Raw genomic sequence first — 17,245 nt, forward strand, 5'->3', positions numbered from 1 at the left:
CAAATGTATTCCGGAATTTAAAACCTATATGAACAAAATTATACCATATAATGTCATTATCAGTACTCAGATTCAGAGCTTCACAGTAGGGGGGCCGAGGCCCCTTCTAGCTTAAGGGCCAGCTTATTAAATACACGGTCCCTGCAGAAGCAGAATTTTGAAATCTTTGGCCTGCTCCCGGTGAGCGAACAAGATATCCTTGCCCTAACGGAAACATGGCTAGTCAATGCTTCAGGGCCAGACATAGTGGCTTCCCTCCCCCCAAACTATGATGTTTTGACATTTAATCGCCCGGGGAAGAAAAGAGAAGGGGGAGTAGCGATAATTTGTCGTAAGATGCTGACTACTGAGAAAATAGTAGAAGAGTGCCTGGACGGGGCAGAGGTCCTGGGGATTTGGATTGGACTAAAAGCATCCTGCCTAATGGTGTTAGTAGTACATCGTCCACCCTGGCCATCCCCCTCATTTAATGATCAGTTTACTGAAGTAATCAGTGGTCTATGCTCCAGATATCAACGGATCATAGTGATGGGGGACTGTAACTATCACTGGGATCTGACTCTGAAGGATCAGACAACCAACAGGTTGGCAGAGGCTATAACCACAATGGGTTGAAACAAATTGTGGAGAACCGCACTCACGAGTAGGCCCATACTTTGGACCTTATTTGTACTACATCTGCCGGTGCGCTAATTACAGATTGTAGACCATGCAGCTGGTCAGACCATTATCTGATCAGCTTTGAGATCCTTGTGCTTAGTCGCCCTAATCCCCTTCCAACAGTATGGAGAAAGGTGCGGAACTGGCACAAGATTGAAGATGCTAGTTTGAGGGAGGCACTACACGAGACAGTGCCCGAGGGAAACAATCTGGGGATCTGGATATGGAATATGCGAAACTCTCATGCAGGTTGAAGCCAGCCATGGTCATAGTAGCACCAGCATGGAGGGAAAAGATAGTGAGCAGAGCAAATTACGCCCCGTGGTACTCGGAGGAATTAAGAAGGGAAAAACAGGCCCTCCGCAAGTGTGAAAAGCACTGGCGAAAATCATATGAACCAAAAGCCAGGGATAAATATAAAGGAATATTAGCTCTCTATAAATGATCTAATATTGCAACGAAATCTGTGTACTATGAACTAAAGATCAGGGAAGCCACATATATTCAGAATGAGACCTTCAATGTGCTTAAAAAGCTGAGCTAGAAAAAAGAGCAGAGGATGGTGGCTAATCCAGATGATATGCAATAAAATGCAGGACTTTGTTTTAGCCAAAGTCAAAGACATCCTCATTGAGATTGGCAACACTAGTATAGCACTGTGCCCCCTCTCCGAGACAGATCAACTAGACTTCCACGACGGAACGCTCGCAGGCTTTCCTGCTCTGACTCCTCAGAGGGCCTAGCATACATCATGGCTAAAGTGAAATCTGGCTCACCAGAAGACCCTGCCTGCCGCGGGTGCTCAAAGGGGCCCTACCTATGATAGAACCAGAGACACTCTCCCTGTTAAACCTCTCTCTGAGATCGGGAAACGTTCCTCTCAAATTTAAGAAAGCTATTGTGACCCCGCTGCTGAAGAAGGCTGGGGGGGATACTAACAGCCTGAAGAATTTTTGACCTTTATATAGACTTCCATTCCTGGCCAAAATAACTTGAGCAGCATGTGCTCAGAGCACCTTCCTCCTTTTTGGAGACACATCAGCTGTTACACGTCCGACAAGCGGGCTTTAAGGCCCACAGCAGCACTGAGCTGGTAATGCTGTCAGTGCTGGATGAGCTGAGGCTTTCAGCAGATAAGAAGGAATCATCAGCTTTGATCATTCTGGATCTCTCTGCCGCATTCAACACAATGAACCATACTCACCATCTGGCCGTTATCGGAGGTTGGGAATCCCTGGCAGAGTACTCCAATGGATCGCTTCTTTCCCGAAGGATCGGTCACAAAGAGTACAACTGGGAGGGGGGGGGCCTATCCAGGAAGGGTGCCCTGCTATGTGGGGTCCCGCAGGGCTCTGCACCATCCCCTCTGCTTTTCAACAGTTACCTCCAGACACTGGTTGAAGCTCTGGCAAAATTGTACTGTCAGGTGTTTAATTAAGCCGATGACACTCAGTTAATCGTGAGGATTGACAGCTCTTCACTGACACAGGCCAACGTGCAAAATATTCTCAGGTTAGCCATGGAGATTCTCACCATCACAACAGGGGTTAATCCCTGGTTTGATGCTTTCTGGCCGCAGGAGCTAGACACAACTCCAACACCAGAGCCAGTGGTAAAGAGCCTGGGCATTAGATTGGCTCCAAGTTAACACTGAACACTCAGGTGACCTCCATAGTAGGAAGCTGCGTGAGTCTTATGAGGCAGCTTCGGAGACTGGTACCCCTGTTATCTATCTCTACCTTGCGTACTGTGGTGTCGGCCTTAATCGTGTTGTGCTTGGACTATGGTAACGCAGACAAGCTTCTGGGGAGACTTCAGGTGGTAATTAATGACGCAGCACGACTGATTTTTAAACTCCTGAGAAGAGCACATGCTACACCCTTGTTACAACTACTCCACTGACTCCCAATAAGGCAGAGGGACAAGTTCAAGGGGCTGTGCATTGCACGCAACTCCCTCCATGGAGCAGCACCCGGTTACATCAAAGATCGTCTGAAGAAATATGTGCCCGGACGATGCCTCTGATCGGCTGAGGCAAGCCTGCTGGCATGCCCACGCTTTGATAAAAATACTCTGGGGTGGGCGTGCCTTTTCGGTTGTGATTCCCCAGCTCTGAAATAAGTTCCTGGATAGCCTGCATGGGTAAACTTCCTTACTTCCGTTTAGGAAGGGTCTTAAGACCTTCCTTTTTACTCAGGCGCTCAGATAGGCTTATCCGGGGATGTGAAGCTTTGGGAAGCATGTTAAGTTTCAAGTTTAGGGTCTGTTTTGCACCTAGAGACCTGTTGGTGATTTGGCGCTATATAAATATAAATTAACAATAACAATAGCACTGTAAAAATGTATGTATAAAATTTAGAATAGACATTCTGCCAGTTAACTCCTCTTCTAAATGGTAGAATCAGTAGCGAATGAGACCTGTCCAGGTTGATCCACACTAAAGGAAACTGAACACATTTGTTATTCTTTTACCCATCTTACAGAGCTACTAGTCTTTTAATTTGATTCTGTGCCTTATGATATTGCAGTGTCACTCGCTTTGTCATTTATTTGCCTGATTGCGCTGCCCAGTAGATTGCCTCCTACATCGTGCCCAATCTCATCCTGTTCCCTAGCGTGGCTTGCAGCCATCTTGTTGATTGTTAGTTTGTTGTGCCTCTCAGGCCGGCCCTCGACCCCGCCTCCCGCCTCCCAGCTGCTCCGCCCTCGCCCCTCCCCCTCCCCCTCCACTATCCTATATGACTGATGTCTTTCCGCGCAGCGTTCACGCGCAGCGGTCGCGGCCCATGCGCGCCGATGGTGCGCCAACGGTAAGCCCGTCTACGCCCGTCCGCGCCTGGACCGCGCCCAGCGCCAGACCCCCTGTTCCCCGCAGTACACAACCCTCTAGAATCACATATGATGCCGCAACTCTCCTCGCCCTCAACCCCGGACGCACACCACAATGCTGCGAAGCCACCCCAGGACGTACCCACGGCCCATTCGCCTGCCTCTCCTGCAAGTTCAACTGCTTCAGGACCCTCACCAAACCCACTTCCTCCACACACAGCTCCGACTCCAACCACCCGAAGTGCATCCTGCTGAACACCCGCTCGGTCCACAGACACGCAACTGAACTCTGGGACCTACTCGACACTGCGGCACCGGACTTCGCCTTCCTCACAGAAACATGGATGAACACATCATCAGCACCCGACATCGCCATAGCCATACCGGACGCCTACAAGATTATCCGAAAAGACCGCATCAATCAAACAGGAGGAGGCATCGCCATCATCCACAGGAACACCATCAAAATCACGACCAGCTCTGACGATAATCTTGCAACCGCCGAACATCTCCACTTCCAGATCCACACCGACCCCAGGACCACACTTAGAGGCACCCTCATCTACAGGCCTCCAGGTACCCTCACCCAATTCAGCGATGACATCACGGACTTCGTCAGCCCACATGCCCTCGCCTCCGAGAACTACATTCTTTTAGGAGACCTCAACTACCACCTTGAAAACAAACACGACAGCAACACCACCTCCCTCCTGGACAACCTAGCCAACCTCGGACTCAAACAACTCGTTGACACCCCCACCCATGTTGCCGGACACACACTCGACCCTATCTTCACTTCCAGCAAGCACATCTCCTTCGATCGCACCACAGCTCTCCATTGGACGGACCACAGCTGTGTTCACTTTAGCTACAAAACCACCCTGAACCACAACCGCCCACATCCTATTCCTCTTAGAAACTGGAACAAAATCACGTCCGACCAACTCCTCACATCACTAAACCAAAACCCTCCCTCCCTCTCACTGGACCCAAACCAAGCAGCCACCAATCTCAAGCAATGGATCACCCACAGTGCTGACGAATTAGCACCCCTGAGAAAGCACCAGATCAAATCAGACAGCAAAAAGGCTCCCTGGTTCAATGATGACCTTAAAAAATCCAAGAAGCTATGCCGCACCCTGGAGAAAACATGGAGAAAAAACCCAACCACCGACAACATGGCCACCCTCAAGGCAGCCACCTGCAAACACCACCAACTGATTCGATCCGCCAAGAAATCAGCATTCAAGGATCGCCTCGACAACAACTCTCACAACAGCAAGGAACTCTTCAACATCGTCAAAGAATTCACCAACCCCACCGCTGCATCTAACGACATCACTCCCTCCCAAGACCTCTGCGATGCGCTATCCTCCTTCTTCTACAACAAAATTGCCGACATCCACAACAGCTTCGAGAATACCCCCAGCGATCAGCCCCACCACCCCCCTCTGATCCTACTCCGCCAACTAACAACCTTAGCAACTGGAATCCAATCACCACTGAAGAAACCACCCGCCTAATGAACTCAATCCACTCTGGCTCGCCAACCGACCCCTGCCCCCACTACATCTTCAACAAAGCTGATTCCATCATCGCACCCCATCTCCGTGACGTCATCAACTGCTCGTTCAACTCTGCCACCTTTCCAGACAGCTGGAAACACGCTGAACTCAGCGCCCTTCTGAAGAAACCCACAGCAGACCCCTCTGAACTTAAAAACTACCGACCCATATCCCTCCTCCCATTCCCGGCCAAAGTCATTGAGAAAGCCGTCAATAGCCAACTCGCCGCCTTCCTTGAATCCAACAACTCCCTCGATCCATCTCAATCCGGATTTCGAGCCAAACACAGCACCGAAACCGCCCTCATCGCAGCGACTGACGACATCCGAACACTACTTGACAATGGAGAAACGGTGGCCCTCATTCTACTCGACCTCTCCGCCGCTTTCGACACAGTCTGCCATTGCACCCTCATACAACGCCTCAGCAACATCGGCATACAAGGAAAAGCCTTGGACTGGATCATTTCATTCCTCGCTGGGAAAACTCAAAGAGTTCGACTTCCCCCATTCAACTCAGAGGCCACTGAAGTCATCTGTGGCGTACCACAATGATCTTCACTCAGTCCCACCCTCTTCAACGTTTACATGAGTCCTCTGGCCTCCATCGCACGTCAACACAACCTCAACATCATCTCTTACGCCGACGATACCCAGCTAATCCTTTCCCTCACCAAAGACCCCAACACCGCCAAAACCAATCTTCACGAAGGCATGAAAGAAGTAGCCGAATGGATGAAACATAGCCGCCTAAAACTCAACTCAGACAAAACCGAGGTGCTCATCCTAGGATCTTCCCCCTCTGCCTGGGATGACTCTTGGTGGCCCTCCGCTTTGGGCCAGCACCCACTCCCACAGACCATACACGTAACCTTGGCTTCATCCTTGACTCCTCTCTCTCGATGTCCAGACAAGTCAACGCAGTCTCAACCTCCTGCTTCAACTTACTTCGCATTCTCAAAAAGATCTTCCGCTGGATTCCCCTCGAGACAAGAAAGACTGTCACCCACGCACTGGTCACGAGTTGACTGGATTATGGAAACACCCTGCACGCCGGAATCACAACAAAATTACAGAAAAAACTCCAACGCATCCAAAACGCATCAGCGAGACTCATATTAGACATCCCTCACCAAGATCACATCACCGGACACCTAAAAGACCTCCACTGCCAACTAAGATTGTCCAATCAAGCCCTCGCCGCAGTCCCGCGCATCCGAAAATCTACCATGGGTGGCAGATCATTCTCCTTCCTTGCTGCCAAGACCTGGAACTCACTCCCCACTCCGCCTTACTCAAAACCACATCTCCTTCAGAAAAGAACTTAAAACCTGGCTATTCGACAAATAATGAACCCCTTCCACAAGCGCCTTGAGACCCTCTGGGTGAGTAGTGCGCTATACAAATGCCAGAACTTGAACTTGAACTTGGACTTGAACTATGTTGTATATTGAGAGTAAGACACATTTGGGAGGCGATGAGGATACTTAAAAAATAGATACTTCAGAAAAGATTGCTTTTGCACTATCAAGGTTTTTACTGTGGGTCTAGTCAATAAGCTTGTGTATAACATAATCTTTATATGAAACACTGCATTTTGATTATAATTCTAGTGGGCATTTGGATTATATGAGAGAATGTGTATTAGTTTCACTATTTTTAAACTGTATTCAATGTTTAACATTTTGATCATAAGGTACATTATGTGCTTTTTAATTAGAATATTTTACAGTTTTATTGATGTAAGTCAATGACTGTATGAATTGATGTATATTTTATGGGGATACACACGGAAATAAACAATTTATGGTAACAACTTGCTTGCTCTTCAGCTGCCTATATCTCATCACCTTCAGAACAACCGGAAATGAAGAGGTCGCTCTGTAGGTAGAGCACTTTACAGAGTGGGTGCTGTGTTGTTTTGACCCCACTCTGTAAATTGTTTGTTTTTTAGGAAACAAATTCCCAAATTGTGAGTATTTGTTTGAAAGAAGGAAAAACCTTTGGCTTTGATACACAGTGAGTTTTCTAGCTTTGCATCAAGGGACTTATTTGATTTGCTTGTCAGGGACTCCTATGTCCTGCACGGTGGTCCTAGGCAAGGAAATCGATTGATGGTCTCTGCACCCAAAATATGGCAGGGCGAGCATTGTTAAGAACTGGTGGCCCATTGGTGGATGGACTGCCATGTCAAGGGTTTTCACTGAAGGTATCAGTTGAGGTTCTGCTGGTGAAAACCTGTTCCACCTCTAAATGGGGTCCGGCATCATGAGGAATGGTAGTTCATTTGCACTGCTTAATTCTAATTCTGTCAGACCCAGAAGTGGGTGTCATGGTGCAGTTCTTGACAGCAAATGAATCTTTATCACTGGTAATTGGTCTAGGAAGAATCATATTCAATCATTTATTTGCTTATCTGTGCATAAGGGGATAAGCCATTTGCAAATCAGTCTTGGCCACCATCACAAAAATATATTTATCCCAAACTCCTATGCCACATCATTTGACTACTTATAGGGCCTCATCTTAGAAATGGGCGCTTTTGCAATCGTCCTACCACCAACTGCCCTGATCATTGCACAGAACACAGACCCAAGCATCACATTCCCTCGTTACAGAGTAAGCACCATGTAGAGACTGTGGCCATTGTAGGGGGATGAAGTAGCAGTCCACATATAAAAAGGCTCCGGAAACACGGACACAGTGCAGGACCTGGAAGCTTCTGGAAAGTGAGCTCTGCCTTTATAGTGGTAAGACACCCTCCTCTTTCTCACATACCCAGCCAGCTCACCTGGCACCAATTAGTAGACAGGAAAAGACCTACAAAAAGGCATAGAAGAGCAGTGTTTCAGCAACTTCATATTTCTTTCATGGCACCTACCCTATAAATCACCAACTTTTCCATGTCTGGAAGATCCCTAGTAGCAGCCTCTCGGATGTGAGGTGTTGTAACCCAATGTTTAAGCTGGAGATAGTGGAAATGTTCAATCTGGAGGATTGTGAATTCCCTCTTACAACTGTCAAATGTCAGGACCTCATCATTATGAAACATATCAGATAATTTGAGGCATCCCCCCTCCTTTCAACAGTCAAAGGGCTCCTTGTGTAGCGCCGGAGGCAATGCCGGATTAAAATGGATGGGTGTGTGAGGGGAAGGGAATGAGGTCCAACCCTCCCTATGTGTGATTTTGTCCCAGAAGGTCAGTCGTGCGAGGAGGAGTGCTAATATATGCAATGGGGGGACGATCTCTCCTCGGCTTCCAGAGGACATTCCATATAGATCTTCCCACTACGGAGCGGTCCATATGGAGCCACTGCTTGTCTGATTTCCTCGCTGACCATTCTGCTCCCACTCATAACTGTGTAGCCTGATAGTATAAGGTGAAATTAGGCAGGGCCAAGCCTACCTTATCCCTTGGACATCGAAGCACATGATGGGGCAGGTGCGCCCTCCCGCCTTGCCAGATTAATTTAGTGACCAGTGTGCAGAGGAGTGGCAATAGAGTTTGCTCAAGTTTGATGGGTAGTGCTTGGAATTGATATAGGAATGTGGGTAAAACAGCCATTTTAATTGCATTTTTTCACCCAAGCCACGAAATGTAGAGGGGCGACCACCATTTGAGGTCATGTTGAAGTTGTGTCAGCAGGGGAGGGTAATTCGCTTTATAAAGATCGCCTACGTTATCCGTGAGTTGTACTCCCAGATAGAGTAAGGAGTGTTTAGCCCATTGAAAAGTCATCTGGGTTTTCAAACTAAGCACTTCAGCGGTAGGAAGGGTAAGGTTAAGTATAGAGGATTTAGCAAAATTTACCTTAAACCCCGCCACCTGCTCAAAGCGGCTTAATTCTCCCTGTACTGCCTGCAGCGAGGATACCGGGTACGTAAGCGTGAGCAGGATGTCATCGGCAAAAAAAGATGCCTTGTGCTCATATCCGCTAAAGGGGACACCTTGAATATCGTTGTTAGATCTGAACCTGATCGTCAGGGATTCAATACTGAGGGCAAACAGCAGGGGCGAAAGAGGGCACCACTGTAGGGTGCCTCTGCTCAGGTCAAAGGGGGAGGAGGGGCAACCATTGACCATCCCTCAAGAGGTGGGGAGGTGATAGTTGGCCTTCACCATATTAAGGAATGTATCTCCAAACCCAAACCCCCACATAGTTAAAAAGAGGAAGCCAAATCCACTCTAATAAAGGATTTTTCTGCATCTAAGCCCACTAAAACTGCAGGGATTTTAAATCTAGAAGCCTTCTCAATCAGATGAATGGTGCATCTGGTGTTGTCATGCATTTGCCTGCCTTTTATAAATCTCGACTGGTCTGGGTGTATTAGCTCCAGCATCAGATTTTCAAGTCGCGCTGCTAAGATTGCGGAGTAAAGTTTTGCGTCTAAATTAAGCAGCGCAATGGGTCTATAGGAGCCGCAAAGCTGTGGATCTTTACCAGGTTTGGGTTTTACCGTAATCATTTCTTCCGCCATAGAACCCGAGACCCGTGCGTCTGATGCAATTGGCTGAAATAGAGCTGTGCGGTGAGGAATGAGCTCTGCAGAGAAATACCTATAGAATTGAGCCATAAGGCCGTCAGGCCCAGGGGCTTTATGCAGTTTGAGTCTGTAAATAGCCTCCCAAACCTCCTCCTGTGTTATGGGGGAGTCCAGTGCTTCAGCTGACGTACGGGATAGCCGCGGAAGTGTGAGGTCATCTAAAAATTGTTGTTGCCGTGCCAAGTCTGGAATGGTGCCTTGGCTGTAAAAATCCCCCAAAATATTTGTTTTAATGGAGTCGGAGTGTGTGAGTTGTCCCTGGTGATCTAGAATCCCCCTGATGAAGTCCCTTTCACTTTTTACCCTAAGATGAGAGCCCACCTTATCTCCCAGTGCGAAGGAGGACTGACATAACTTTAACAGTGTGTATTCTGCCCGATTGGAATAGATGCACCTAAGTTTACCCCGAAGTGCGGTGAGTTGTCTCTGGAGAGCTCGGTTTGTGGTGGCTTTGTGTTCTTGTTCCACAAGCTTCAGTTCCTTCTCAAGGGCCTCCCTTTCACTCGTCCTCTGTTTTTTTAGGATCAAATTACGTTGAATGCACTTCCCTCTTAGTACTGCCTTAAATGCATCCCAGTTGTTCTGCGGGGATGTGTCTTGCGGGTCATTGTGCGCGAAGAAGTCAGCGATAGCCGCCCTTATGTCCTCCCTTTCAACCGCATCCCGAGTGAGAGCTAAGGGGAAATACCACTGATAAGGCCCCGTAGAAGGCCCGCTCCAGGGAAGGCCCAGCGTTATCAGACTATAGTCTGAGACAGCTATCAGAAGTATCTGTGCAGCCTGTACTGCCCCCAAGAGGGATTGGCTGACAAAGATGTAGTCAATTCTGGAGTACGTCCGATGGACATGGGAGAAATATATATAGTCCTTGGTAGTAGGGTGTAAGAATCGCCAGGCATTGTTTAACCCCAGGTCAGTTATTTTCTGTCTAACCTTTTTGGAAAAGGTGTTGATGGCCGCTCTATTAGTACTAGTGCTGTCAAGGGACCCATGCCACATAAGGTTAAAGTCCCCCATGAGTACAATAGGATCTTCAGCGAAAACCCCTATCTGATCAAGAGTATTGGAAAGGAAAACAGATTACCCAAATTTAGGAGTGTATAGTGAGATAAATGTGCATAGCGTGCCCCTCAGTCGTCCTTTAACTATCAATAATCTCCCCTCTCGGTCTGTTTTGACAGCCTCGGGTTGAAAATTTGCTGTGCTAGGGAAGAGCAAAGCAACTCTGTTGTGTTTAGTGGCGGCGGATGATGTATAAATCAGCGGGTAAGCCCTGTGACGAAGCCTAGTGACCTCCACCCTCTTGAGATGTGTCTCCTGCAATGCTACTACCTCAAGTTTGCGGTCATTTAAGTATTTCCAAATTTTCTGGCGCTTCTGGGGGGAGTTCAGCCCCTTGACATTCCAGGAAGCTACATTAACCATCAACAAGGACACACCTGCCCCCCTCCCCATACGGCCAACAGACCCCAACCCCTCAGGCCGAGCCACTATAAATAGACAACATAGCAATAGCCCACAGCATGTTCCACAGCCCACCCACAGCAAAGCCATAATGCAAAAAGCCTGGCAGTCAAAAAAAGCAAGTAACAACCCCCGACAGTCACCACCGGGACCCCTCCTTCCCAAAAAGAAACCCCCTCCAACTTCCCCAAAAACGAAAGACCGGTGGACCAATGGGTCCTCGGCATGAGCATCCTCCAAGAACAAAAGCAGGAATGGTGGGTAGCACGGGCAAGGCCCGGACCCCCCTATCGCAAAGCCATGAGTTACTAGGGAGCAGTACAGTGTTGAGTGGAAGAAAAAATTAAAACCTCAGTGTCCTTAGTGATCAAGTCATGCTTCCACCGCTGCCAATGTGGCCACTCCCGGCGATAAGCTGGACACAGGCACTGCCTTCATCAGTCTCCACGTGGAAAGTCCAATTCCAGTGTGACCGTGGTTCGTATTGATACGAACCCCCGGTGGGGTAAAGAAGCATCAGCGGATCCTCATAACTGTGTGCCAAGGGTTGGGGGTTCTCCTGAGTGGTGCTGCTTCCGCTGACGTCCCCAGGGTCGGGGACTCCTCTGGCAAGGGTAGCCCCAAGATATGGAGACCTTCAGAGAGCTCAGATATGTAGTGTGCCTTGTTTCCATGTTCAAAGACGAGGCCGAAGGGGAAGGTCCATCGGTATCGAATGTTATCTTCTTGCAGCTTGGCGGTAATCAGTTGCAGTGTTTACCAGCGGGCCAAGGTCGGGGGGACCAGGTCCTGGAAGAGGGAGCAACCGTGGTTTTGAAAGGACACCTATTTTTTTTCCTGCCAGCAGAGAGGATGGCTTCTTTCATTTTGAAGGAGTGAAGCTTGACTAGGACATCCCTTGGGCATTCACCGCTTCCTGACTCTAGTGTGCCCACACGATGAGACCTGTCCAGTTTGATTTTGGGTTGTTGCGGGGAAAGAGGTTCTGCAAAGAGGCCTATTACAAATGCCTCCAGATCGGGCCCCTGCTCCCCCTCCTCCAGCTCCCGAAACCGAATATTTTCTCTCTGAGTTCTGTTCTCCAAGTCCTCCACTTTGAGCATTACTTGCTGAAGGTGGTCTTGAAGAGTCTGTTGCGTGTCTTGCACTTTGGAGTTGGCCGCCATCAGATCCTGCATTTGTGCCTCCACCTCCAGTATTCGGGTTCCCACTGCGGTCACATCCTGACAGAGGGTGGTGAGTTTTTCGGTGAGGTCGGCTTTCAGTTGGTCCACTGATGATCTAAGGTCCTGTTTAATTTCCAGACAAAGCTCAGCTTTGAAGTTGCGGAGGGCAGCCACCAAATCGTCTCGTGTGAGAGCCATATCTGGCAGTTGGACGGTATCTTCTGGGGTGGGGGTCTTCTCAGAAGCCTTAAAGTACCGGGAGACTTTGTTGGTGTTTTTCTTGGGAGGCATAGGTTCACCTCCTCTGAGATGTGGGGGCCCTAAAGTTTCCCAGAGCCTGGTGGTGAGCTGAGCAGCGGGAACCAGGGTCTTAGTGAGTGTTCTTCGTGCGCAAATGATTTAGACCCCTGCCGGTTGAACTGTGCCCAGGCCCTCGGGCGGAAATCGAGTCTGTGCCGCCTATTAATTATTTGATTCTTGCTGATGTCCTGGTTAAGAGTAGGCAGCTGTAGCCCCCGCCCACTGATAGATCCAGGGGGGGGGGGCCCACCAGAAGGCTGGTTGCAGCCACCTTTTGCTGTGTCTCACTGACTGCTGCTCACTCAGGGCCCGCTCCCCACGCCGCTGCCACCACCCGTCACAATATCGCCGCCATCTTGAGGTCAGGCAAACTCTCCATGGTCCCTCTCATCTCATTTGTGGACATCACTCAGGTCTGGTCCTAATGTTAAGTGAGGGGGCCCAACTGCGCTGCACTCCTAAAGCGTGAGGCGCCCCCCGCAGCCGCTCCAGTCCGCATCTGTGATTGCGGTGCGTTACCTCCAAAATGGCACCACCACGCGATCGCCCACACTCATCCCTGCCGGATCGACGCATCACTACGGCGTGGTCCCCGTCTCACAGATCCCCAGCGTTTCCTACATCGCTGACGGTCCAGGCAGCCCTCGAGAAGCAGCGGGTACCTGAGAGGTAAGTGGATCGCTCCCTAGACTCCAGAAAAGCCCATTTCTTGATCGGTGGGGTCAGCAGCTGAGATGGTTCACAACTGCTCCGCCTTCTTACTTGGCCACGCCCCAGCAACTTCTTATTTCAAAACATATTTTGTATTACAATTCTTGATTGTTTATCAAGATAAAGGTTTATAACATGTTTCCAGTTACCTATCACAATATAAATTAAACCACACAAAACCTCATAATGATGATTTATTTAAAGCCTTAATGTGGTTTTCTGAAAAGTGTTTGCAAATAGTGCGAATGCAAATATTACATCCATAAATTGCATTTGAGTGGGGTACTCGCAGTATCCCAATACCCAATATCACATGAATCAGCAGGAGCATGATGTAGGGTTGTGCTTATCTAAATAAAATCAAACACTGTGATCCAAGACAACACATTGACCAATTGGCTCTACCGTATGGGTCATTCATATTAACCTACAAATCGATGCTGATCTCGCAGGGCATCTGAAGGATGTAGCTCAATATTCATGTAAAAAGATGTGCACAGTGACCTGTGAACGTAAGTTCATGTAAAAATAGATAGATATTATCAAGTATGCGTGAAGGGACTGGAGAACTGAAGAATTCTAGTGACTGGAGAACTGATTCTAGGGAATGCACAGTATTGAACCTTCATGACAATTATTTGCGGGGCACAGAGAAATGTGCAACTAAACAGACAAATAGAAATGTTGAGCATTTGGAAGAATCAGAAAGGGCGGGGAAAGCTGCAAGCATTACATTAGAAGATATTGTGTTTGTAGTTGGAGCGAGGGTATGTATGCAGCAACCTCTAACTGGGTTGATAAAATCAGAAAGTACACAAGCTTAATGCAGCCGGCCAAAGGCAGCGAGTGTGCAGTAAATCTGGAGACCATGCAGCGTCTGCGCACCGAGCAGAACTACAAAGCAACGCCAGATCCTTCTACTCCACACGTTACTCACCTAACCGCATGTATCACCGTGCAACACACCACCCATGATGCATGCCAGCCACATAAATAAGCATGTGATATGGAAATGAATCACCATTAATAAAGGAATCAGAAATGTTTATGTACATGAATGTTTCTCATCCAAGTTGAATTACACATAAATATGTAAAGTTTTGTTTCCTTCTGCAGACAAAGCCCTTTTCTTTCTCCAGTCCCTCTCAGTTGGGGGTGTTTACATCTGGGCAATACTGCCAGATCATTGGAGTGTGCATACAGTAACTAAAGCAGACAAGGAGACCAATTAACTCTAGCAAAATGTTTGGCATTGTATTTCACCCCATGTAGCCGGTTTTAATAACTTTCGATCCAACTGAGCTACAAATCTTTTTTGTTAAATTTTGAAAATTATGTGACCGATAATGCATTGTGTGGCAGGTACTACAAATCTTCATGCACAGATAAACACTTCCCCCACGGATTCACATAATTTTAGTGTTCAACGGTCACGAGTCAATGGCTTGATTTTAGTGCCTAAGATTAATTCATAATAAAGCACACTTGAGAAATCTGCTCAAAGTATGTAGCAATCTTAAAATGTGTGCCCTTGTAAAATTCTGGACGGACAAAGTTTAACCTTGACGACTTTCTTATATTGTATCTGTGATAAGTGAGCTTTCTCCCCCTCATTCTAAGCTGCTGTGTAATATCTGAAGGACATATCATCCCATGCTATTGTGCCATGAACACTGGAAGGCCTTGGATGTGCTCTTTTAGTGCGGGTCCCATTCCCTCGGCCGTTGACCTACGCATTCCGTCTGTGAACCAGATCTTTGCTACTTGCTGCTTACAGTTACCAGTATGGCCAGCCCTGTATCTCAGGTGGCCAAAAGGGAAAAGAGTGGCTGAAGGCCTCTCGCTGTGAGGAAACAAGCCGATGAAATCAAGAGGGATTTTGTTTGAAAACTGACTCCATCCGGACTATTACTAAAATGTTATTGGATGATTGTTGTAAAAGCTTTTTGGGAAGAGCAGAGCCTAGCTTGAGTTTCTCCTGCTTTTTCATAGGGCGTGTGTCTCCAGGAAACCTTCAACCAGCCCTAATGCACGACAGTCTCTGGATTTAGGATGCATTTCTGGTGTTACAACTGATGTTGCTACTGCTGCCTTATCATCCAATGGACGCTCACTGGAGGGCACCTCAGCTAAACATTCACTCCCTCTATAGGCTCGCTTTTCAAAGGCTGCGAAGGGTACCCGGACAAAGACACCTTGCAATGAGGCTCCACGGCCTACATCTCAACCATCTATTGCCTACAAAGGCCATGGAGATAAAGCTCAGCAGCTGGAATGGGGAAGAGCACCAAGTTCCGGCAGGAGTCTTGTGCAGGCTGTCACCATTAACCTGCTTGTCCCTACGTGCAGTACTTAATTTCTTTTAGTGGTTTCCAGGGCTTAGAACTGGCACTTAATCATGGATCATAAGCAACAGGTAAGGACACGTTCATTTATGGTAGGCATGGGGAGATTAAGTGATTTGCCAAGAAGCACAGGATGTTTAGCTGATGCCAAGACTTGAACCTGGCTCCCCATCTCCGAAGTTGGCAGCTCTTGCCATTACGCCACACCTCTTCCCACTCTTGTGGTTCTGTTTTAGGGGGTACTAACAGGAGAAATTAGCTGGTGCAAGCTGCCTCCTGGCGAGAGCCCCGGCACTTATTTTTTTTTTTTTTACAAATTAACCACAGACTACGTTTTAGTACTGATACGGTCCCCAAACGTTTGTATGAACAATCTCAGACTGTTGTAAAACTCTCCAAGAAGGTGTTCGAACCAATTGGTTAGGAAGAAAGGTTTCCTCTTTTCTGCTGCTTCTGGGATCATTATGGTATGCAGAATAGGCTGGATTGGTTCATTCCTAAAAAACTGTGAAGGGGATTGTGTCATCATCAGTTTTAGGCACCTCGAGATGGCCTGCCGTTTGTTTGCCTGTTCTTTTGAGTGGGCACATAATGAAAAAAAGATTCTGATGGTCCTGTTGATTTATTTCTATAAACCTCAGTTTTTTTGGCCATGCCTACTCTTTGTACATCTGAGTACCCCCAGGGGCTATTGGGTTTCAAGGTAGATGTTGTAACCCCCAACTCAAAACTTGATCAGCTTGTTGCCACAGGCGAAAATGAAAACCTTTATGCACTCAGCTAAGGGCATCTCTTTAGCTAATCATTATGCAGTTATTTCGAGTTGCTCTCAAATTGATTGACTGTTTACTTCTCCCTTAGAAGACATAGCAAAGCCTGTTCCTGTTACCTGTTCATTAGTGGTAAAGTAGCTCTGACACGAGAGGTGCCCTGCTCCTTTGTGCCCTCTTTTTTTCACTGATTAGCTGAAACATATCAGGGATTAGCTCCAAGATTAATGATCTGGATTGGTTGACGACTATTAGTCGCTTTAATATTATTCTTTTCTTAGAGACCTGGGCTAATTGCCCTGTATCATGTGGTGGATTTGCATGCTAATCAGTTATCGCCACCCCCTCTTCTCATGGTCGAGCTAACGGTGGTCTCTCAATTTGGATTAATCAGTCGCTTAATATTTCAGTAGCTGAATTGGATGCCCATTGTTCTGCTTTTGAGACTGTGTTGATCTTGTATCAGATTACTTTTTATAACAATGATTTTACTACTGCAGCCAGTGGTAATTGTGCTAATTTGTTTTCTTTTATAGAGGAACTCAAGGCCCCGAGGTCTGGGAGGGAAGCACAACCAAACTATTCTATATGTGGCGATTTCAACACTAACCTAAGGCTAAATACAGTGAGTTGGAGCAGTGGGGCAGGGGGTCGTGACTGCATAACCCATCCTGCAGACTTGGACCCTATTGCTGCTGAGCTACCATCTTATATAGCAGTGTGTGATCTTTTTAACAATATTCAGCTGTTTAGTCAGAGGGTCTCTTAGAGGCTTTCGATTTTAGAACCGTTGGTTGTTTGTGGGTTCTGTTGTTTTTTATATAAAAAAATATTTATTATATGTTTTCTACATTTTAAAACTACACCTTGTGCATGTATTTATTTTATCA

This window comes from Lissotriton vulgaris, chromosome 5, assembly GCF_964263255.1.
Source record: "Lissotriton vulgaris chromosome 5, aLisVul1.2, whole genome shotgun sequence".
NCBI lineage: Eukaryota > Metazoa > Chordata > Amphibia > Caudata > Salamandridae > Lissotriton > Lissotriton vulgaris.